The sequence below is a fragment of the Panthera leo genome, chromosome C2, assembly GCF_018350215.1.
Source record: "Panthera leo isolate Ple1 chromosome C2, P.leo_Ple1_pat1.1, whole genome shotgun sequence".
In the NCBI taxonomy this organism is placed as follows: domain Eukaryota; kingdom Metazoa; phylum Chordata; class Mammalia; order Carnivora; family Felidae; genus Panthera; species Panthera leo.
The window spans coordinates 97,825,023-97,850,561 of record NC_056687.1 but is presented as its reverse complement, the minus strand read 5'-3'; the positions used below and the strand labels follow the sequence as shown (position 1 = coordinate 97,850,561).

The window sequence follows — 25,539 nt, the reverse complement described above, 5'->3', positions numbered from 1 at the left end:
AATTTTAGTTTTTGGTTTGCTATCTGATTCTTAAGTGCCACAAAACATAATAATTACGTATTTTACCCTCATAGAAACATAATGTTCAGCTAGCTAACTAGCATGAATAATCCATGGCTGAGAATCAGTAACCATATTTGACAAACCAGAGTAATTGCTGTCTTGATACAAGTGAAGACAAGCCCTTGATTGTAAGGCTGACAACTTAAAACCACAAGTTTATTTCACTGTATGTATTGTTCAATAGTACACCAGCTGATATTTTAAGAAACGTTTTCTTCTTTTTCCCCTTTAGAATAACTTGTAAATGAAAACCTTTAACAGGAAGATCTCATTTATCAAATGGATCCAGAATTCCTACCAAAACAGCAAACCTTAGAACCCAGGAAGTAAGCTTCACAACTCAGCCAAATTTGTTGCTCTGAAAGTCACTTTATTTGTTAGGCCCTTATGCCCTACTCAGAGCCTGTTTACTTTTAATAAACTGTTTAATTGTTGACTATTTAATTTGTATGTATAGACAAATTAAAAAGAATTCAATGACATAAGCCGTCTCAGTGATACAAATGGGAGGAAAAATATAAAACTAAAAAAAAAAAACAAAAAAAAGCATCGTTGTGAGAAGGGCACATGTCTTGACAACTCAGTGAAGAGATTTTGCTTAAGCCAGACAGAAAACTGGAGATGTGTGAAATTGCAAGTGCTTTTCCTGCTGAATGTGCTTACCAGGAAATGGTATTACTGGGGTTATCAACAGTCAGAATATGGTGATAGGTTGTCAATGGCATTTTCGGGCTGTCAGCTTGATTGTCAGGGTAGAACTAATTGGTAAAGGGTATGTAGCATTAGTGTGTGTGATTTGTTTTAATACCTTTAGCATATATAAGGTAATAGAGGAGCCTCTAATGTTAATAAAAGATTACTTTTCATATGTGAAAGGGCAACATTTTAGTACCGTATCCTGTCCCATGATTTAAATTTTGTTCTAAATTGTGTTTGTACTAGGCTGAACTTCATGAAATTGCCAAGATTTGACTCTTTTTGACCTACCAGAAAAAAAAAAAAAAAAAAAGAGAGAGAGAGACAGAGACAGAGACAGAGACAGAGGCACTTCACATGATTCAAATGAATTCAGCGGCTCTGCCAGCCTACCTACATAGTATTGTTCCAAACTGGGAAAGTGTTTTTCAACAGAAACTGAAATATAATTTTGTTTCTAGGTGAGTAATAAACATGCCTTGTGTCCCTTTTTTTCTGCCAGGCCCACATGGATGATCATTTTCTCCCTTTATCCTCCCACGCCTTACATGTATTAGAATTTCCCAGAGCTTGGCCATAGGCCATCTCCCCGACACTCCTCAGGAAATCTCATCCATTTTGATAGTCTTAACTGTGCTGACAATTCCCAAATATATCTCTGTCCCTGACCTGTACTCTGAACTCTAACCTTATTTATTTAACAGCTTCCTTAACTCCCAAAGTGGATGTCATGAGGGTATTTCAGATTTATCTATCCAAAGCAAAATTCCTGATGACCTTCTCTTACCCCTCTCTGTTTTTGATCCAAACTTCTCCATCTGGAGAAGGGCACCTTCACCCACCCAGGTGGTCTAGGAGAACCTGGTAGTCATTTTTCCTTTCTGGTACCTATGTCCTATCCAGTCTCCCTCTTAATAAGAATGTCCAGAATCTGTCTGCTCCTTTTCTACCTACATCAATGCAGCTACTATCTCCTTTCACCCAGATTCACCTATTCATTGTTGTAATAACCACTCAATTTGTCCTTAGGCTTCTACTCTGTGCTCCCTATAATCCATTCTGTAAATATCAGCTTCTTAAATGGTTCTACATTGAGGAGAAAATACAGCTTCCTTGCTGCCAACAGGGCCCTATATGATCTGGCCCCTGCCTACTAAGGCCGGCCCCCTCTTTCCCTTTTGTTCACTGATTTCTTTTAATTCTTCACAGTCACAAAGCTCTTTCCTGCCCTCAGGCTTTCATATTTTCCCTCTGTCTGTAATACTGCTTCTCTCTTTAACTCTTGCTTATCCTTCAGTTCTCAGCCTAAGTGATCCTTGCCCAGCGAGGCCTCCCCTGATCCCCTCTCCAATATGAAGTGGGCCCCCATGAATCTTTCATATAGCACATTATGTTTTATTCATTGCACTTAAGACAGTTTGCAATTAGATATTTGCACATATATTTGTTTGGTGTAAACTCCGTGAGACAGGGCCCTTGTCTGCTCTGCTTACCACTGTGAGGGCCCAGAACGTAGTAGATGCTACCTGCTTAAAGTGAAAAACGGTCTATTTTGGATGTTTGTGCTTGAAGAAAACCAGATTGTTCAGACGAGGTTGTGATAGGAGAGTCCTCTGGAAATACGGTATATGGCATGGGTTGTTCCCAGATCTCATCTTCATTTGGTGTGAGTTTACACAACTATTCTGAGCTCCTAAATTGTAAATCTCCTAAATTGAAAGCAGATACTTTGTCTATTTTGTTCACTATTGTATCCCTAACACCTAGAAAAGTGCTTGGTAAAAATTAATAAATATTGATTCAATGAATGAACTGTTTCCTCTTTTGCAAAGTTCTTTTCTCATGACGTGAAGATTGAGAATGAGGGGCAGTGAGGTGGGTGCATTAGAATACCCTCCGAGGCTTTTTTCAAACTACCTAAACTTCACTCTCCTCACCTCCATTGCCTATTACAGACTGGCTATTCTTGAATATATTCCATTCCTCAGATGTGCTGAAGCAAAGATTAAGAAACACCTGCCTAGAACCAACGTCACTGGAATAATATCTGATAAATGAGGGCTGTATGTCAGAAGACTGTTTATGTTGTTAGTCAAGTGTGTGTGTGTGCGTGCGCATACGCGTGTGTAACTGCATATGTGTGGAACCACATCTATATGGAATGGCAATGATTATATAGTGGTGCTACTGTCTTTCTGTTGGAGAGAAATACCAGAATGTGTGCTTGATAGAGCATGCCTCTGGGTCTATTACCTTGGATTTAATTCTAAAGACAGTTGCTAACCCATAACTTTTAAAAAGGGAGGGAGGGTAGGAGGGCAGGAGAGTAGATTTCTTTCTCTCGGAAATCATGTATTAACCTTAAAGCTCCTTTTTCAAGGGAACTATTTATACTTTCAATGACAGTGATCGGAAGAGACTCCGTTATGCCACATTTACCTTTGTTTTATGTCAGTTTAAGCATTTGTGAGCTCTGCAATCATTTTTATATCAGTTAATTAGGCATGAAATCCAGGCAAGAGAGAGGGATGAAGGTTAGAATCACCACAGGATGTCCACAAATCCCAGAAATTGGGACAGTGGGAATTCATCAACCAACGAACCACACATCCCGGCCAGACTCCCGGCTACGGAGACACAACTTCACCAGTTGGAATAGATGGAAGTGCCTCTTAAAGCCCTCTACTGGTCTGTAATTGTAAAATGTTTACAAGCATTTGGATTATTTACGCAATTGAAATATTTAACCAATTCAAAGTGCCCTACTTCTGTGAAGCATATATTTTCATAAGTTGCAGTTTCTAGCATAAATCTGTTCTTTCCATACTATATGGAGGCTGTTCAAATTGGAATATTTTAAATGTCAACGTAGAATAACATTAAGGTTTATGACCTGGCTTTAAGAAAATCCACAGTTCAGGGACGCCTGGGTGGCTCAGTTGGTTACGCATCCGACTTCGGCTCAGGTCATGATTTCACGGTTTGTGGGTTCAAGCCCCGTGTTGGGCTCTGTGCTGACAGCGCAGAGCCTGGAGCCTGCTTTGGATTCTGTGTCTCCCTCTCTCTCTGCCCCTCCCCCCACCCATGCTCTGTCTCTCTCTGTCTCTCAAAGCTAAATAAACATTAAAAAATAAAAATTAAAACAAAGAAAATCCACAGTGCAAAACTGAATTTACACATCTTTGGGACACACTGGGAGTGTCCCTAACCAGATTAACCCATTAGAAGTCAAACTACTTCTGGTAAGCTATCCTCTATGTAGAGAAGCAAAGTTAATTGAACATACCCTCATGATTTGGCTTAGTTGGAACAAGCTGTAGCATCTGTCATTTTCCTGCTGCTGCTTTATAGTGCTCCCAGATTTGAAGAGCTAAATCCTTTCATTTCCTTCCACTTTAGGATTTCTCAGTCTTTCATTGCTTGTGTGCATGCCCACCCATGGACTTCAAGGTTAAACTGACCTTGTCCTGTCCCCAGCCTCCACCCCCAGGCCCCAGTAGTTGTGTGCTTCCTAGATGCCCCCTAGCATGTTTCTTTCCCTGTGACTGACCACTTGACTTAGTTGGCCTTCCTGAGTTACTTCTTTTCTTCCTTTCCTGCGGTCCACAAACATCTTTGATAACTTCCCTGTAGCCTCAGGCTGCACAATGAGCCATTCTGTTGTCTGAGCTGATATTTTCAAAATACATTCCATCAGCAAATCTAATCCTCCATCCACTTTTACTTTAATCTTCCAAGTCTAACAGGTTACTAGGTCATACCTCTCACTATGAGCATTACACATATAGCACCCCCCCCCCCCCCCCCACACACACACATATCCACATGTCGTAAGTGTATCTGTAAAGGGGAAAATGATACATTCTAATCCGTGGTATATTTCAGGACAGTAGTTTGGAAGCACTTCCTAATTAAGACACTGAAAGAAAGAATGTGGCATTGTGAGGATGTCTCTAAGCTGAACTCCTTTTAGAGGCAGTTAAGATTTTTTTTATCTACAGCACATCTTCATCTCTGTCTTGGAGTAGACAAGTAACCAAGGACTCTGGTAGATTCAATATTTTAAAATCAATTTACATGTGAACATAAGTTCTTGTTTTAAAAAAATTAGATGACAGCCTTAGATTCCTTCAAATGCGCTCGTTGTGATATTGCTATGCTTTGTAGAAAGAGCTGTTATTTTAGTTTAAGATGTTGGCAGAGAGGGACTATGAGAAGCCTGTGGTTAGCACTGGAACCTTGTACAATGCACACCAATATCACTGTTCATATTTGAAATTGTAAATACAAAATGTGAATTCGAGATGGCATAAGTGACTTTTTAGAAAATATCTTGGTCTTTATCTGTTTTTTTACTTTTCTGTTCTGTAACCTCTGAGATTATAGTACCAGCTATTATTATTAGCTATTAAAGGAAGTAGGTGTTGCTGTTTTTTGAAATTTTTTTCATGTTTATTTATTTTTATGAGAGTGAGAGACAGAGCCTGAGCAGGGGAGAGGCAGCGAGAAAGGCACAGAATCCAAAGCAGTCTCCAGGCTCTGAGCTGTCAGCACAGAGTCCGATGTGGGGCTTGAACCCATGAACTGTGAGATCAATGACCTGAGCCAAAGTCGGATGCTTAACCAACTGAGCCACCCAGATGCCCCTCTAATGTTTTTTAAATTAAACATCGAAATAAGTGTATCTGGTCATCAGTCATAAGATAAGGCGTCTTTCTGATTTGGGAAGAGATAGATAAGCAAATGCCCCAAATTAGTATGGCAGTCATAGCCATGGAAGCAATTTCTAGCCTTCCACTATAATTATTTAGATTAGCTATTTGATTTCCATTAATCAAAAGAAGAAAACTAAGTAACCACAATATGCAACTAACTGTCTGCCTCTGACTTTAAAAATAATGTATTCTGAGTCTCCGCTGACTCTTCATTATGTCACAAATCTAAGCCTGTGTGTGAAAAATAGAGTCGGGGACTGTATGTAAATGAGGTTTTCCACCCATAGGGGATCAGCTCTGTGAGATTCAGTAAGTATTTAAACAGCTACAAAGGATTTATTAAATAGAAAAGTGCATCTATTACTGATTAGGATATTTTGAGAGAAAGGCACATTAAACCGCAATTTTTAAATAATCAAGTTAGTGAATCACAGTATCAAATGAATTTAATGCTGAAAAGAATCTTAAAGATCAAAGACCAACCCTCCCATTTTACTAATGAAGCCAAAAGCTTTTTCTATGACCACCTGGAACATTTCAGCTTTTTGAAAGGACCTCAGTTCCACTGAACTCAAGGTCACTGAAGACAGTATTTAATTGTTGCTTATATCCATGGTGTTTGCATAGTGTTAGGAACATATTAAACATTCAAAGTATAAGTCTGTGTGATGAATTAGTAATTGATTTTATGAACATTCACCTGTCTGTTGCACAGCGATTTATGTTATATAAATCATACTCAAGGTTGGCTTTAGCTGTTTTCAAAAAGTTCTCATTAGAGTAGTCTAAATAGATTATAATCAATCTCTCTCTCTCTCTCTCTCTCTCTCACACACACACACACACACCATAAGATATAGCTATTGAACTTTTAATTAAATTTTTTTAAGTTTATTTATTTTTGAGAGAGAGACAGCATGAGTGGGGAGGGGCAGAGAGAGAGGAGGGAGAGAATCCCAAGCAGGCTCTGCACTGTCAGCACGGAGCCCGATGCAGGGCTTCAACTCATGAAACCATGAGATCGTGACCTGAGCTGAAACCGAGTCAGATGCCTAACCGACTGAACCACCCAGACACTCCTAAGTAATACTTCTTTCCAGCCTCTGTATATTCAGATGAATGAGGGATATAAATGTCCCTAAACACCCTTACCAATTGCCAGATGGGTAAATCTCCAGCCAGAGTATAAATGTAAAGGGTATTCAGTACCCTGAACTTCTATATCCTTAGAGGTCTTTTGTCTTCATTTTTGGAACTGCTGGTGTCTGGGTCACTGTGTCCTTGATACTCCAGACATTTTTTTACAGCTATACATTTTAATTTTTTCTCATATGCCACATCTCCAAACAGGCGTTTCTTGGGGTAGATTGATTTTCGGCAAGGCATTGATTTGTGTGAGTTGAACCATCAAAAAAGGCCATAGCACATCTAGGACAATTTGAAAAGCAAATCAGTACTGATAGTAATGGACTGTATAACCCATGGAATAAAATAAATACCTATGGATCCATACTGATACAAATAAATAATTTGGATAAATAAGTAAATGAGAGAAAAGGGATAGCTCTTTCTTGCAGTAGAATTCCTATTAAGGAATGAATGTACAAAGAATAATGGAAGTAGAAAAACCACCATTTGGCAAACACTGTGTTAATTGTAGCAGATAAGGATAATCGGTGGATATTAAAATTAGTGGCCAAAAACATGATGAGAAATAGGATATTTGCAGTCTTACTATATCTACCCATAAGATACGTTTGAAAAAACTGAAGGAGACAAAGGAGACATGACAGCTAAATGCAGTGTGAAACCCTGGATAGAATCCAGGACTGGGAAGATTAGTGGAATAATTGGGAAAAAGTTGGAATAAGGTCTATACATCAGCTAAAAGTAACATATCAAAGTTATTGTCCTGGTTTTGGTGATCGTGCATCAGTTATAAGTAAGATGGTAACATCTGGGGAAAGTAGGTAAAGGGTACATGGGAACTCTTTTTTTTCCAATGTCTTTGGTAAGTCTAAAATTATTTCAAAATTAAAAAATATTTTTAAACATAAATTTTAAAGAGGCATCTGGATGGCTCAGTCAGCTAAGAGTCCGACTTCAGCTCAGGTCATGATCTCACGGTCAGTGAGTTTGAGCCCCATATCAGGCTCTGTGCTGACTGACAGCTCAGAGCCTGGAGCCTGCTTCATATTCTGTGTCTCCCTCTCTCTCTGCTTCTCCCCTGCTTGTGCTCTCTCTCTGTCTCTGAAAAATGAGTAAACATTTAAAAAAATACATTAAAAAATAAATTTTAAAAAGGCCACAACACTTTCTGGTATTTGAATGTCCCTTTATAAAAGAAGCCTAAGATAGGGAAGTTTTTTGATCCACACTTGACATAGGAAATACATGCCACCCATTTCAGTGATTTGCCCAAGGCTACCCATTATGGAGCCAGGTGTTCTGTTAGATCCGGTTTTTCTCACTATAGCCCCTTTGTTCTCATAACTGCTTAACAAAGAAGATGGAGAAGGCATTAGTATTCCCACTTAATACACTTGGAAACATCGAGAGTAAAAGATTTGCTGCTTAGTGAGTGGTGGAATTAGAACTCAAGTTCAAGTCTTCTCACGCTCCATCCAGTTTCTTTTTATTCATATTCCATAAATGTAGCTATTTCTCTATTACCGTCTTTCATTCGACAAACATTTGTTTAGAATCTTCCAGTCAAAACACTGCACTGAGAACCATACATACAAATGTGTAAATAACTTTTGGGGGCTGACTTCATTGCAGTGAGTTATGAAAGAGAAATGGAAGTTAACCAGGTGAAAAGGGCTAGGAATAGCATTCTAAGCAGGAACGGTAGTAACTCAGCCGCCAAAGATCGCAGCAAGGACAACAGAATTGGCCTTGAAGTCCAGCATCCTTGAGGTCCTGTTTATTACTTCTCTGCAAACATTCAGTGCACATCCACCAGTGAAAGGCCACTTACAGACTGTTTAAAAGTAAACTTTATTTTCTTCATATTAACTGTGCTCTGGGAATTGTTTTAGAATCTACTTACATCCTGCTTCAACTGGCAAGCTTAAATTAATCTTGCTGCCCGAATATCTCTGTGGTCCAGCTGGCTAGCCTCATCATTTCCTCTTTGTGGTGCCATCAATCATATCTTACTAAAGTCATAATGGTTCTGGTAGGAGAAGGGCCAGCCACCAGCTAGATAACTGAAGTCAAGAGAAGATGCTCCAACCTGGCTTCGGAACTCATCACAACTTGTCCTGGCACCAGGGTGGTGGAAGGCAACCGGCCAGAGAAGAAGCCAGCCTCCAATCCTCCCACACTGTGCCCCTGGGTTGAACATACTGCCTCAGCTCAAATTCATAAGCTGGCAGCAGGAGATTCTTCAGTTCTGGTAGCCTTGCTCCAAATGGTGCAGGTGTTGTGTGTGTACGCTTATATGCTCAGGTGTGATCTTGACTACTTCATAATCCTTAATCTGCTTAAAGTCTATGGATTATTGAAATGGAACATCTCTTCTGAATTTATCTAATCTGACCAAAGATTACACAGTTCAAAGGATCTGAATTTGCCTTTCCTTTGTTGGTTTCACACATGTGTTTTTATCAGCCTGTGCAGGGGACGAGTTCAACATCAGGATGATTTAAGGTGTTAACTCTTAAGTTTTATTCATAACAATTCTGCAAATAACAGTGGCCAAGTCCAGGGAGAATAAGACCAGATGATTATTCTCTGAATGTGGGTAGTCTTGAATCCTTAGCTTTGGAATGCCATTGTTTTGGTAGCATATGGGATATACGCATCTGTATTTGAGCAAGATTTAATGCTAATACAATAGTTACTCCTGATACACAATTAGTGCAGATGAACTCTTTGGTTGTACAAGAGCCCTCTTCAGCCTAACCTGGAGGGGGAGAAAACAATGCTACCTAAATGGTTTACTCAGGTGTGATATTTTTGTTCTAAGCCTGCCTTCAGATATGCGAACAATAGACTTTTGGGATCACAGTTTTGTTATAAGTTTATTCATTGCACGATTAGCCACTGAGTTGCAACACCTTTTTTTTTCTTTTAATGTTTATTTCATTTTTGAGAGAGAGAATGAAAGCCAGGGAGGGGCAGGGAGAAAGGCAGGGAGGGGCAGGGAGGGTCTGGAGGAGGTTGTGTGCTGACAGCAGACAGCCCTGCCTGGGGATCAAACTCAACGAACATGAGATCATGACCTGAGCCAAAGTCAGACGCTCAACCAACTCAGCCGCCCAGGTGCCCCAAGGGTTGCAACACCTTTAAGTCTTGAAGAGTCCAAATAATAAGCTACAAGTTCAGTGGTGGCACTTTCAGTTTGTTAAACCATATCTTGGCCCCAGATTAAAATCTTTGTGGGCCTCTACTTAATGGGGAGGAATTTGCCCAGATTCTCCATTAAAAAAAAAAAAAAAAAATTAAGTTCCCAGCTGAATCAGCTTCCACCTGTATCATCATTTGTATTAGTATAAAAACTTTAGGCCATGCTAGCCTTATAAATTAGTTGACTTGGTAGATTGGAGGAGTGGTGAGTAGTACCTGTATTATCCGACTTATGTTTGTCTTTAAATAGTGTGCTTTCAGCCAAAATTACTTGATCTACGTTAACCCTCTAACAGTTATGCATTCTACTGATGCCCTAATTTCATAAGACATTAGAGTGATTTCTGTTGCATAAATGATAGCTTTCATTGCTTATAAAATGTGCTTAGACACACTCAATAATGTTTTCTTCAAACTTATATTGCATTGATTACATCTGGCAGTCCCATATGGTGAAAGTTAGTTACAACCCTTCCAATTAAATTACGGTTGGAAACCCACTTCTGGGGTGCAGCTCAGCAATCTACTAAATTCCTCAATGACATTCAGAACACGAAATAATTTTGAGAGAATAAATTTACAGTACAAGTGGGAGCAGAGAAGAAGGTTTTCAATCTGTATTAATTTATTTTTCAAAATTCATTACTTGCACGGTTTACTTTCCAAGCTAATTCTAACCAAAGATGAGTAACACTGCTTTGGCAAGAGTATGTGCGTAAGATATTTCCATATGTTTAAGCAGATCTACCAAGTACAGTGCTTACACACGAGTAAATGCAGTGAAAAATGTACTGAAGGCAGGTTCTCTGGCACCTGCTCCCTGGCTTGTTCTTAGCTAATGACCTTGCATCCTATTTCGTGGAGAAAAGGGAACCCATTAAAAAAACTTTCACAGTCTGAGCACCTGGGTGGCTCAGTCCGTTATGCATCTCACTCTTAATCTCTGCGCGGGTCTTGAACTCACGGTTTGTGGGATCTCATCCTGCGTCAGGCTCTGTGCTGACATTGTAGCGTCTGCTTGGGATTCTCTCTCCCTCTCTCTCTGCATTCCCCCTCTTTCTCTCTCATGTGCTCTCTCTCTCTCTCTCTCTCTCTGTCTCTCTAAGTAAATAAACTTAAAAAAAAAAAAAATTCAAAGTCTCCTGCTACCACAGCTCCGCACCTGAAAGCATCTGTACCCACATACTTTGCCTTTTCTCCTGTATCTATAGATGATTTATCTGTGCTTCTATGTAAGGCCACCCCCTTCCTGTGCACAGGTTCTCATCCTCTCTCCTCACAATACCTAACTCCTGAAATGCCCTCCCCTGAATCATCAATCCCCCTTCTCTCAGTGCATGGCTACTAAGAGACAAGCGTCCTGTTTGGTACCTCAAACAAGCAAACAAAGAAGACCCTCTACCGACTGTGGTCTCCATCCAGCTACTGCCAGATTTCTCTGTTCTTCAAAGGGGCTGTCTTTTTGCATTCCTCCCCACTCTGATTAGACTTTCACCCACTCTCCGCTTCGCTCTCTCTATTCCGTCGGGGTTGGGTGATCTTGGAACTAAAGACACACTCCTTCTTCAGGCTCTTGCTAATAATCCCTGGCCTCGGACTCCAGTTATCAGGGGCATGGCTCTTCCTTAAAGCCCATGTCCAGAAATCACCTACTCAGGGAAACCTGCCTAATCTTTTTCCTTCAAACTGCAATACTCCTTGTCACCCTCTCTCTCTCTTACTCCCTTTTGCTGAGTGGTTCCCCCCACCCCCCCCATGCCCAGGATATTTACGAATGCCTTATGACAAGGCGGGCTGTCTAGGGAAAGCAGCCTGGGCTCTGGTACCAGCCCTGAGTCTCTGCTCACTACCAACTGGGTGGTCTTAGGCTACCTACCCTCTCCAAGTTTCAGTTTGTTCATCCGTGAATGCAGGTAATATACGTAAATCATTCATTCAGCATATATGGAGGTCAGACAGGCCAAGCCATGCTCTAGGCCCAGATAGTCCTGAGCGAGACAGATGTGATTGTGTCCTCATCGAGCTTACAATCTGGGGAACAGGTCAACATTCAGCCATCGTCCTAGAAACAAATGTAAACATCACAGCCCACCACACTGTAAAGGAATAAATAAGCTGGTTTGTGAAGTGCCTCGTTTTAATTAGCACTCACTATTTCCTCCTCCCCTGTTCTCTCACACCACCATTGCATTGTTTTTACCTCAGTCCTACCTACAGGTATATCCTAGTTGGTATCTACCCTTGAGTACATCAAACAATCCCCTGACAGATCTCTTAAAAATACTAGGGCCCGGGTCTAGAATTTCTGATTCAAGTGGTTGGTGATGTGGCCCCTACCCTGTGTTTTCATCATGTCCTAGGAAATTATGATGGTAGAAGTCCCCGGACCACACACTGAGAAGTGCTGATTTAGAGAAATAGTTTAATTATCCTTTTTTTAAATATTGGGTTATAAAAACATTTTAAAGTCATGTCATTCTGAATAAATTACACTTCCCAAGAAGCCATTTAGTCTGGGACTTTTGCCTCACATTAATGATATTAATGATCCTTAGAGGCTACACACACACTATCTAATCATACTAGATTCTCAATCTTAAAGTAACTCACCCCTCTGAGGACACCTTTCGTTGCCTAGTAACTTCATCGTCAAAAAATTGAGTTTTAAAATGCCACCCGTGTTCATTGCTAAAAAGTGAAGAACATCAAAGAAAACCACAACCAAAAAGAAAATTGACCAGAGAGCCTCCCTGCCTCAGACACTGAGGAGAGCTGTCAACAGATGATGCCGACTGCTGCCATTATGAAGCCATGCAGATTCAAATATGAACATAATCTCACTTCATTAACATAATTACATTAAGGCAAGTAATTTTGAAATATGACATGTTCTGCAGTAAGGTCATAAACCCACAAAACTATTCCTTAAGTAATTACAAGGTAAGTTAGGTATTATTCAATTTAGAATTATGGAAGCTTGGAAAAGCTGACTTGTGGGTGAAAAACAAAAGCACAAAAGCATACCAGTGACAATTTATTATTTGTCTTTTAAACTAGAGTGATCACACTTAGTTGTGTCCAAGGAGGAATTTGCACAATTGAGTTTTCTAGACAAATGAAACATATCTTGGTAAATATCCCAATATTTTGTTTCCAATGGCTTATGGGTAGTTTATCTAACATATATTATATGCATCCTTCCATATGTCCTGAGCAGAGTAAGAATTATTTTTGAGACGGCTGAAGGGCATCCTCATGAATATCTAACACTGGATGCTGCAGTAATACCATGATTCTCATAGGAAATGCGCCTATAGTAAGTCGTCCTAGGCTTTAAGTCTTTATATCAGATCAACATAGTTTTTCATTTGCTGTAGACCAACGTTTTTTGTGGCTTCTTCCTAAAGTCAGTATGCCTGTCTCCAGCAACCTTTCTCTCTCCCTCTTTTTTTTTTTCTTTCTTGTAATTGCTAAAGATGGGAAACCAAATGAAAACAAAAATTTATGTTGGGACTGTATATAAAATAAAAGAAAATATTCTGAAGTAGGGTCCACGGCATGCCCCTCTGAGTCAAGTGTACAAGTTTTAATACAAAATGTGTACCTTGGGGCGCCTGGGTGGCTCAGTCAGTTGGGCGTCCGACTTTGGCTCAGGTCATGATCTGGCGGTATGTGGGTTCGATCCCCGCGTCGGGCTCTGTGCTGACTGCTCAGAGCCTGGAGCCTGTTTCAGATTCTGTGTCTCCCTCTCTCTCTGACCCTCCCCCGTTCATGCTCTGTCTCTCTCTGTCTCAAAAATAAATAAACGTTAAAAAAAAAAAATTAAAAAAAAAAACAAAATGTGTATCTTTATGGATTTTTATTTTTGACTATTTTTTAAAACTTAAAGATTTTATTTGTTCTAGTTTTTCCATTACATTCTGGATTAGAGAGATCATCTGATGTTGTGACCTTTGCATAAATTAGAATCATAACACAAGCCTAAAGATTACAGGAATGTTCTATAACTTCTAAGACGTTATTGCTTTTTTGCCCCAGTCATTTTTTTTCTACAAGTCAGATGGCCTTAGCGTCATTCTTAAATAATTAAGAATTTAGGCCTTAATATTACTTTCATCATTCTGATATGTAAGTAATGGTACCTCAGTGTAGTTTTAATAATTATCAAAAAGTTTGACCATATTATTATGTGGTTAAGAGCTTTTTAAGTATCATTTTAGTGAAAGATCTATTCATGTCCTTTGCCTAATTTTCTATAGGATTTTTGTTGATTTTCTAGATTTATAGAGGTCTTGTATAAGGTAGGAAAATTATCTTTTTATCTGTAATTTAAGATTTTTCAGTTTGTCACTTCCCTTTGACTTCACTCTGTGGTTTTTGCTGTACAGATTTTTTAATTTTCCCTATAGTCATATTAATCATTTCTTTAATGGTTCCTGGGTCGATTCTATGTTCCCAGGATTTCTCCCTGGAATTTTAAAGCTTCAATTTTCACTTTTAAAGTTTGACCCATCTGAAATTTATTTTAATTTAAAGTACAAAGTACTCATCTTCTTTATTTTTTAATATATGGATATTCTGTTCTTAGCATGTACTCAATAATCTCCTACCCCACCGATTGGACATGCCAAGTTTTATCATATACCAAATTATATTTCTCACCACCCTCTTCTAATTATTATAGTTTTTAAATGCATTTTAGTATTTCATCAGTATTATTTTTTCCCCAGAATTTTTTTTCTTTTGCTATTCTTGCTTAGTTTTTTCTATGTGAATTTTAGAATGGCTTGTTTAATTTTTAAAGGTTGATATTTTTACTGAAATTACACTAAATGCATACAGTAGTGTAGGGAGAACTGAAATCTTTATGGTATTGAATATTCCTATCTATGGAGAAGATGTCCATTTCCATTGATCCTAGTCATTTCCCACATTGTCTCATAATACCATACGTGATTTTTAAAGTTTGCTTGTTTCACCCAGCATCCAAATAAAGGTCAGGCATAGCAACCTGTGGCTATGTCTCTCGAGACTCTTTGAAGCCACTGGCTTCCTGCCTCCCCAACTCTCACTGGCTTTTATTCCTGCATTTTATTTGTTGAAACTGAAGTTGTCCTGTGGAGTTTCCTACCACCTGGATCTTGTTGACTGTGCCCCTATGGTGTCATCCAACATGTTCATCTGTCCTTATTTTAGGAAGATTACATAGATGAAACATTCTAGTCTTTTTTGTGTCTAGTTTTTAGCAATATTTCAATTTTTCTTCTGTATAGGTCTTCCTTATTTCTTTCTAGGGCTTTTAATGGTGTAATTTCAATGTAGGGTCAGTAGGCAATATTTATCAAAATTACAAGTACTTGTGTTTTTTGACCTAGCAGCTTCACTTTGAGGAATTTACCATGCAGAGATCATTGCACACCTGTGAAATGATATATTTCTGAAATTACTCATTATCTCATTATTTGTAATAGCAAAAGATTACAATAATCTAAATTCCCATTGGTAGGAGACTAATTAAGTATTTTATGGCAATCCATACAGTAAAATGCTGTGAAGCTGCTAAAAAACAAAACAAAAAAACGAGGAAGCCTTTTATGTAATGATAGCAAATAGTTTCCAAAATGTGTTGCTAAATGAAAAAATGAGGTTGCACACCACTGTGTATATGATGCGTATTATGTTATTACTTCTATAACAAAAGATGAAATGTATATACTGTACATATATAAGAATCTCTGGATGATGACATTGGTTGGTTCCACCAAAAGAAATTGGCAAACGAGGGGATAGGAGATAGAAGATCTTCACTATAACCCTTTTCATAACTTTCGAATTTTGTTGTCTGTGAAGGTTTTACCAATTTAACTTTCTCTAGTTAAAAAAGTTAAAGTATTATAATGTACTCTATAGCAGGGTAAGACCCTAATTAATACATTTTTTACTTAAAGCCTGTTGTAGCATTATAGGCAAACATAGGATCTATATGTTAAAGGCGGTGAGATTTCATCTAAACTACAAGATACCTTGCTAGCATGGAGTCCAATCAAAAACTCAGAGGTCCCTCCTCCCCCCTCCACACCCATACATACACAAACACAAAGCTGACACACACACAAGGAATTTAAGCAGAGTTGGTTTTGTGGAATTCCTGCATTCAATATGAGAAGTGGACCAAGTGACCTCTAAGTCCTATCCACCTGGGGCAGCGTGGCACAGTAAAAATAGCATGAGATGTGAAGCCTTCAGATGAAAGCTCAGATCCCCTTTTCACTCCTTAGTAAGCCATGTGAACATGGTAAAATATCTTAAACTCACTGAATTTGAGCTTTTTAATCTGTAAAATGGGGTCACCTTCCAGCTTATTATGAGGATTAGCCATTATTTGTTTATTATGTATAGATGACTAGCCCATTACATTATTATTTCAGCTCTAGAATTCCATGAAGTAATTGGTCTCTGGGGAGAAAACTGATGTCAGATGATCTGTTTTATAGGAAGAATTTCTCTTTTAATTTGAAACTGAGATATTCCTCTCATATTCTTTAAGCGTATTAACAATTCCCTAGCCTTCAAGATCCCAGACACTCACATGTAGACTCAAGCAACACTAGAAATGAGAAAATATGACAGCATATCCCTCCTATCTGAGTAGACTCTCTTGAGCTTAACTCAAGTTGAGCTTTGACTCTCATTGTTTTTCTTACTGGGACTATAACTGTATATTTAAAATATAGATCTGTAGATCTATTCCACTGTAAAATCTGTGAGGCTCAAACCAACCTGATGCCCATCATTTAGTCATTCTCTGCAGGGCCAATTATCTGTGTGTATTTTTTAAAAAGTTAACTTAAGAGAACAATTTCATTCTATTCTAATTTATGTATAGGCAAGTTGTCTGCAAGATAGACCCTGACACATATCTTGCAGTCCTAAAAATATTCTCTGAAATTTCTCTGACACAACTAGCTTTAACTTTCAATAATGTTTAGGATATGTAAGAAGCAGCTCCCTAGTTAGGAAAATGAAAAGTAGACATCCCTGCCTGCATTTCACCATGACTCTTGTGCGATCTTTCTTTCAATGGTTGACTGAGGAGAGCAACACGCTCTCACGGTGTGCCAGGGCAGTGGGCACTGGTGACCAATATAAGATCCATAAAATATCCCTCCCATTTGACCTGCCCAACCATGGGGAAAGCCTTGAGCTGCTCTATAAGGAAGGAGTTTGATAAAAAGGACCATTTCCAGTCAGTGAGAACCGTGAAACTTAGAAGATGCAGAAGAAAGCAATTAAATCCATGCCTCTCCAGATCTCTGAAAATGATAAGGGTTGATTTTTATTTAGATTGCTTTAAACTCTGCTTTGTGGAGGAGAAGTACACTGTCACCCCAAACTTCTTCTTCTCCTCTCTCTCTCATTTGCTTATCTTTTTTTTTTTTTTTTTTTTTTTTGCCTATTCAACATTAACATTGGCTGATTTCCTTAATCATCTTTCTACACACTTCCTACAGCTATTACTATATTGTAAATGTGGTTCTGAAATTTACAGGGAGATGTAACCAGAATACTTTCATGGAGCCTTTTTATATCTACTTAATGTTTCCCTTGTTGGCCCAGGCAACAAAAATTACAAGTTGCTTTTTCAGACACTGACAGTGATGAACAGGAAGAGGAAACCAAACTTTCTTTTAGAAATCCCCCACACACAGTGTGTGTGGCAGGTTTATAAATAGAGTTAACAGGTGGATATTTTCAGGCAGCATTAATACATTCATCAATATCAGAGTAATTTTGTTTTTTAGTTTATAAGAGTATTAAAAAACAAAGCAGTAAAATTAGTTTTTGACACATTCTTTCTCACTTTCATTTTCCCCATGCTCTGTAGTCCTGCAAAAGACTGTCTAGAAAACAATGCCTGTAACTTAATTTCCCCAGGGTACAGTAAGTAAGCCACAAGTATTTTTTGTTTGTTTGTTTTTTCTTTGCAAGAAAAAGTCACCTAATTTAGGTTGGTGTTTGTGTCAGTTGCTAGCATTTCTAACACAAGGTGAAAGAATTCTAAGAGAAAAATTATAATAAATATTTTCCAGCTTCTCAACTAGTATGCATTTTAAAAGTGTGCAATATTGTGACTTTTCAAAATACTGAAATAACTTCATGAAATAAAAAGTAGTGAAACAGCAAATGAAAGTTCTAACCTTCAGCCTGCGGCACAGCAAATTCTCACTAGATAGTAGGTTGAAACATATGAAGCTGCCATTATTTGACCACTTTGACTTATAAAAATGGCAAATTCACAAAATTCAACCTAATATTAATATCCTTCTGCAATCATCTCGGTGTCAGAAACCCATGAGCTTATGCCATTTTACTACCAGAGCACTCGGGTCTTGAGAATATTATACTTATTAGCCAAGATAAGAAAACAGCTTTGTGTGGTCTCAACAGCATTTCACCTCAGAAGAATTTAGGGATGTCCTCAAACCCTCACACATGCTCTTATGAAATAAGGCAAGAGGTAAAAGCCAAAGGTGAAACCCAACACCAGCTGTGAGGGCTCTTCAAGCTAAAATAGTAAAATAAAGGGGAGAGACAGAGAATGTGTAAAAGAAAGACAAGACAGGAACGCTAAATATAACCCAAATATAATTTGGTATAAATACAAATGTAAATACCTTGTATCTGGGATACTGTGGTGGGTGTGGCTAACAGCCCTAACTACTGTCCTCTATTAGGGTGTCATCACATTACCATACTGTATTTATAGTTCTGACTGTGCATTATCCAGACCAGTTTAAAACTGGCTTTAAACACTCTGAAAGTCTTTCTGTGACAATTTTTTCTTGACATAATTTCTCTGGATGTTTTACCTCATTTCCCAGCCCTTCAGGATACACTCAAGCATTAGTGAATGATTGGAGGGTGAGTGGGGCTCATACTCCCTCCATTAGCAAAACAATTGAGAAGCACCCTTACAGCTGAGTATTTGCAGATTTTCAGGGGCATAGCCCGCTTGTAAAAACTTTATTACACAAGCAACATTTTCATATCGGGAATTAGAAAATCCAATATTTTCAAAGCTCTGAATTAAAAGCTGGAGATCTCTTTAAAGAATGTATACCTAATACATGAAGGGAAATACCACAAAAGCATATATTTTGTATCTTCCTGTTATCTTCTGTATCCCTAGCATTTTGCACAGGACCTGGCATGCAGTTATCAAGAATAAGTATTTTTTGAACCACTGACTGAATGAATGAGTGAGTTGAATTCTAGAGATTGCATTCACATTTCAAATTTGTATGTTTTTTAGCCTCTCTCATAGCTCATTAAACATCCTTTGTATGTAAGAAGTTGTTCAGTACAAATGACTCCATTTCCTCACCTATAAAATGAGGGTCTGGTCAAGGTGTTTCCAGCAGGAACATTCTGCAGTCTTTTAAACAGCTAAGCCCATAGGCTGGGGGAGAGCAATCAGTAGGGATTTCTTAAAGTATTAATGGGTAAGCTAAGACCATTAATGCCTGGCTTAGTTTCAAAATGGCCTTGAGCCACATATGACCTTGATTGATGATGACGTTTTAACCCATCTCTCTGAAACGACTGCCTGAATCTTGCCTTAGGGCTTGTGTGTCACTTGTCTAGCTCTCCTGACAATATTCCAAAGGAAGTCAATCACTGGCAAGGACAAAGTCTCCCTGCTTGTGCCAAACAGAATTATTCATTACCACTTTATGGAAAGCCCAAGTCACATTTCCAGGAGGGCTGGGATCTGCCAGCTCACTGGTGCTTGTTGGCATTGACTTTACTTTTCCCAGTAGTCACCCACTTTAATCAAAAGCCTTTGGAATTCTCAATGGAGCCTCTTTATTGATTGAGATCTCTTGAAGAAAAGGAGTATGTTTATAAACAAAATATCTTATGTAAGGAGACATGGTTTTTGGAGTTCATTCTACTAATTTTTCTGTGTTTGTTTTAAGTGCTTGTGTTATAGGCTATTTGGTCAAGAACCAATGTTATGAAGAGTAAATCTATTTGGCCTACCTCTAGCTCTGCGATGTCAAATATGATACCCACTAGACATATGTGGCTATTGAAATTAATTAAAATTAAAATACTTGGTTTTCAGTTGTATTGGCCACACTACAAGTACCCAATAGCCACAGGTAGCAAATGGCTACCTCATTGAACAAGTACACATACGTAACATTTATGTCATTGCAGAAAGTTCTGCTGGACTGCATTTTTCTAACTTTCTGAAGGCCACAGAGTAATTGAGTATTTTGGTTTTTGGATTTTAGAAATTTCTTATGGCCTAACATGGGAAAATATGTGACCAGAGTCTCATTTATTCATCATTGATTTATGGAGCTAAACAGTTTCCCAAGAGGTTATCTTTGTTGTGAAATGTTCTTGAAAGTTTATAACCCTTACCTCCTACTAGTTAGAGGATGTTTGGCACCAAAAAACTCCAAAACTCTTTGGAAGCCTTGGGCATCCACAAAGAAAGGAATTTTTTTTTTTTTTTCCTCAAAATATCTGCTTGCTATTTATTTATTTATTTTTGAAGTTTTTGTGTGGACACTTTTTCTTTTTCTTTTTCTTTTGTTTTGTTTTGTTTTAATTTATTTATTTTTTAATTTACATCCAAGTTAGTTAGTACATGGTGCAACAATGATTTCAGGAATAGATTCCTTAATGTCCCTTACCCATTTAGCCCATCCCCCCTCCCACAACCCCTCCAGCAACCCTCAGTTTGTCCTCTATATTTAAGAGTCTCTTATGTTTTGACCCCTCCCTGTTTTTATATTATTTTTGCTTCCCTTCCCTTATTTTCATCTGTTTTGTATCTTAAATTCCTCATATGCATAAAGTCATATGATATTTGTCTTTGACTGACCAATTTCACTTAACATAATACCCTCCAGTTCCATCCACATAGTTGCAAATGGCAAGATTTCATTCTTTTTGATTGCCACGTAATACTCCAATATATATGTATATACCACATCTTCTTTAAGGAAAGGAAATCTTCTAAGTCACAGTTCATCTTCATTCCAGTTAGCCTCCTCCTGATGCTGAGGAATTCAGACTTAATATGTTCATATATACCAAAGCACTTTACAAATTCTGGGGAGTTTTAGCACATTTTCCCTTCGTTGTTTCTCAACATTTCCAGGGTTAGTTAGTCCCTAAATGAGCAGGCCACCATAGACTCTTCCAGGCCTAACCTTCTATTTGGATGCATGCAAAATACCCAAGAACTTTAGGCCTATTGCACAGCCACTCAGTGCCAGCTGCTATGTGATCAGTAATTCCAAGCCACAGAGTTCTACTAAATCATTCTGGGGTACCACTGATACAGTACTAATTCAACCAATAATTATGGAATATTCAATAATAAAAGACTAATGTTCCAGTTCCTTCCCACTTTGATTGTTGGAGTATCCCATGAAAATAAATATTTTTGGAAAGAAAAATTTCCAACTGCAAGGATTTTTAAAATTAGTAAAATTATCATTATTTTTTAAGGGTTATAATCTTGACTCGCAAACAAATGTAAAATGAAAAAATATCAAAGATTTTCTGTAGCTCATTAACTAATGAGAGACTCAGGAAGCTATTAAACTGATAAGAACAGATACTACACTTGATCTTAGCCAAAAGGCCAAGAAGCGATGACTCAGGAGGCTATTATAACCAATTCATTAGAGAATCCAAAAGGCAGATGAATATATAAACTCATGAGGAATACTGAAACACATTTGCATAGTAGATACAAAACTAGTCAATATCCACAGGGCAATAATCAATTGCATTCAATCATACATGTACACTAAGTATTTTTTATAGATAAGAATTATTTGCATCCCTATCAATTATCTTTATCTTAGAGAGCTGTAACATTGTTCAAAGAAGATGAAGGGTTCCAAACTCATAGTCAGATACCCTGGAAGGTATGTTCTAGATAATTCATAGTTTTTCACTGAAGACATCCAGTAATCATGTTGGTCCATTTTCAAGTCTTTCATAATTTTTTTCTGGTAAATTATGTATCTGTAGCTTACTCTCTCCATAGTTCTGCCCCTTTGATTTTACCTGGCCATTTTCTCCTTATTTCTGAGATACTTGATAAGCTTTCCTTTTTCTTGATTCAGTAGAACAGGAAAAAACATAAAGATGTGATTTTTTATTTATTTTTTTTTTTTTTTGGCAAAATGTAAGAGAGTATGGAAAGAATCACAGTGGGCTAGATAGCTGGGGTGAGAAGCAAAAGAAAGAAAAAGATGGAAGGATCATAATTTCATAAATGTTGTGATTAAAGAATTAAACATCCTGCATTCCTTTATTTCCTTGGTTCTGATCTCTTGGTTTTAAAATACATCTTTAATAACATCTTTCTTGGGAGAAAGAACATTTTAAGGAGAAAATTATACAGTTCTTTTTTAAAAATAGCACAATGAAGTATGTTTATTTATACCCTAGCATATTATGCCCTTAATAAGCAAGATTTTTCAGTCAGAGCCTTCTTTTCATTGTTCTGAATCACTTCTGGCCATCATTTATGAGGCACATGACATGATACTCTTCATAATGCATTTTCTGATCAAAACTTGTAGACCTTTGTGATTGAAAATATAATCTTAAGGCATTTCAAAAATTGCTGGTGTGTTCTCTCCATTTCCTTTTGATTATTTGACTAGTCGACCCCACACCCCTCCACACATCTATACAACTAATTTGAAAGTTATCAGGAAGCTATTGACAGCCTAGCACTTGAGCAACAGTCCTCCACAAAGTATGCATGTGTCATTCACCTTTCCTGGCTTTGAAAACACTATGATTTATATTGAGAGATTTGGCACATTCTTCTGCCTCTAATTGTGCTGCTTGGCATCCGACAGACCGTTCTTTTGTACATATCCCGAGGACAAGAGATATGTCCACTTGCACTTACATGGGTCTTATATTCGTGAATCCTTTGTAAAACGTTTGGCTGCTGTTCCACAAGAAAATCAGCCAGTTCATTTCTCGAGTGGTAAATGCTTGCATCACTTATAGTAAACCTACATCCTCTTCTCTGTTCTCTGCCTCCGTGGCTCCTTTTCTGCCATACAGTACAGTGCTATTGAAGATAATTCTGCCTCCAAGTTTAAGCAAAAACTCAACTGTGGGAGGCACCACCAAAGAAAACAAGTCGACTGAGAAAACAAGGATAAAAAAGTAGCTGAAAGTTTACACTTATTCAGGCGATGACACTTAGGCAGGAAATGACCACAGTGGCACAGCTTTGCATCTGAGGACTGGCTGGTTTCCTTGGACATTGATTATAAGATTTATTCTAATTTCAGAAGAGTTAACATCGGGGGTGGAGACGAACATTACGCATATTACAGTTGAGGAAATTTGCTAAATTATAGGTTGGTAAAATATGGATTGTTTCACAAGGTAATGACTCCTTTTTTTGTGTGTGACAAATTCTTTGACAAATTTTCCAGCTTCATTGCTGCTGATCTAGGTCAGCCCTTTCTTTTAGTGAATCAGAGAACAATTCCAAATTTCCGTTCCAAATTCCACCAAGTGAACTAGAACTAACCAAACTTAGAGCAGTGGTTTCCAAACACCCAGTGCTAACCCTGACGGGGGGGATGGTGGGAGGGGGGAGAAAAGAAAAAAAAATTAGTGAAACCATGAATTCAAACATAGCCACTTTGAAGAACGGTCTTCTTTTCATGATGAAATATTTATTCTTATATGTGACTGATACATTCATTCTTTTATGTGATTGTAAGAGGCATTATTTTTATAAAACTGTTTTGCCCCTATCCCAGTGTAATATAACTACATGTGGGGTGCCCAGATGGCTCATTGGTTAAGCATCCTACTCTTGATTTCTGCTCAGGTCATGATCTCATGGTTGTAGGATCAATCTCCACACATCCAGCGCCAACTCTGGGCATGGAGCCTGCTTGGGATTCTCTCTCTCCCTCTCTCTCTCTGCCCCTCCCCTGCTCATGCTTGCTCTCTCTCTCTCTCTCAAAAGAAATAAATAAAAACATTTAAAAAATAACTACATGCAAAAATATGAGAATTAATAGGTCAGAGTGCTTCAAGATAGTGTTCTTTGCTTTAGATATTTTTTCCTTAGTTCTTTTCTTCCTTCCTTCCTTTCTTTCTATCTTCTTCCTTTTTTTTAAATGTTTATTTTGGAGAGAGAGAGATAGAGTGTGAGTGGGGGAGGATCAGAGAGAGGAAGACACAGGATCTGAAGCAGGCTCCAGGCTCTGAGCTGTCAGCACAGAGCCAATGTGGGGCTCAAACCTACAAACCGTGAAATCATGACCTAAGCCTAAGTCGGACACTTAACCAACTGAGCCACCCAGGTACCCCTTCCTTAGTTATTTTCTGTGGCTGTTTTTTTGTTGGAGAAAGGATCTTCCTCAGCAATTCTTTTCACCATCTAAAGAATACTTTCAGTTTTTCTCAGTTCGCAATTATGAAATCATTTTTTTTATTTCAAATAATTGGGTTATCCAAAAAAGGCAACAAGTTGTATTTATGAATAATCCATCTTTCTATAAATACCATTAACTACTAAGAAAGATTTTTTTTAAGTCTTTCTTACTGTGCTAGCTTTCAGCTCTGTGATCACTCATCCCTCAATTATAAGATTTAATTCCCTGACCTGTTCGAACGCAGTGTTTTCTAAAGCAAAATGCACACATGCACGGGCCACAACCTATCCGGCCACTAGTACCATAAAGGAGAGATGCAAGAGTTAATGGTAATTTATTCATAGCTCAACTACTTCTGCCTTTTCTAGCAACGGCACAATCAACTACTATTCCGGCACTGCAGCCCCTTGTTTTTATGTAAAGGCATTTTATTCAGTAGCTTGAAAATAATGAATCTATGAAGTAATGCTCCATGTAAGAGTAATTCGTTTTAGAATGTGTTGATTATTATGATTAATGGTGGGGCCCCGGCATTTTGTAGACTAATGTTAATACAGTAACATTTGGGTAGCACCTTTGGTGATTTTTCAAGGTGGTGCGCTTGTTTGTTAATGCATCCCGTGTCCAGCCATTGCATTATGCCAGCATGGGTGACAGTGCCACTTTGTCAGTCTGGAAAGACCGTCTCCGACTCAATAAGGAAACACTTTATCAAAGGGAATAAAAAATGGAAATGAGCTACTACCTGTGGACTAAGATTAAATTAGCTTTGAGAATTTAGAAGCAGCAGCTACTCCTGCTTTTCCTTCTCGTGCAGCATTTGTGAGCCTTTACATCTCAAGCTATGTTAGTTCAACAAATATTTGGTACCTACTATGTGTCAATCATGAAGTGCTTATTCTGATTCTTTTAAGATATACAAAGATGAATGCACTGACATCTGTGCCTTCAGAAAACCCAGGAAAAGAGATGGCTCGTGTACAGAATTATCTGTAATGGAAGGAAGCAGTGGTATGTGCTATTGGAGAGGTGGAGACAAAATGTGCCAACATTTCAGAGGAGGGGGAAATTGTTGTTGTAACTGAAGAATCAGGAGGGTGTTCATGAAGGAAATGGAAGTAGAGCAGAACCTTGAGGAGTGGTTAGGATATGAACATATGGAACCAGGTTGAAGTAGTTCCAGAAAGAACTACACAAGCCAGCAACAGGAGGGAGAAATTCTGGGATATGTATTGCAAAAGGGAGTCTGGCAAGAA

At 38.2% G+C, this 25,539-nt stretch overlaps 1 protein-coding gene and 1 pseudogene across 2 annotated transcripts in view; one reads left to right on the top strand and one right to left on the bottom strand.

Moving 5' to 3' along the window:
- SERPINI1 (serpin family I member 1) overlaps window positions 1-25,539 on the top strand; it is a 71,745-nt gene that overhangs the window by 15,714 nt on the left and 30,492 nt on the right. The window lies entirely within an intron of this gene.
- On the bottom strand, window positions 21,356-21,507 carry LOC122199076 (annotated as a pseudogene).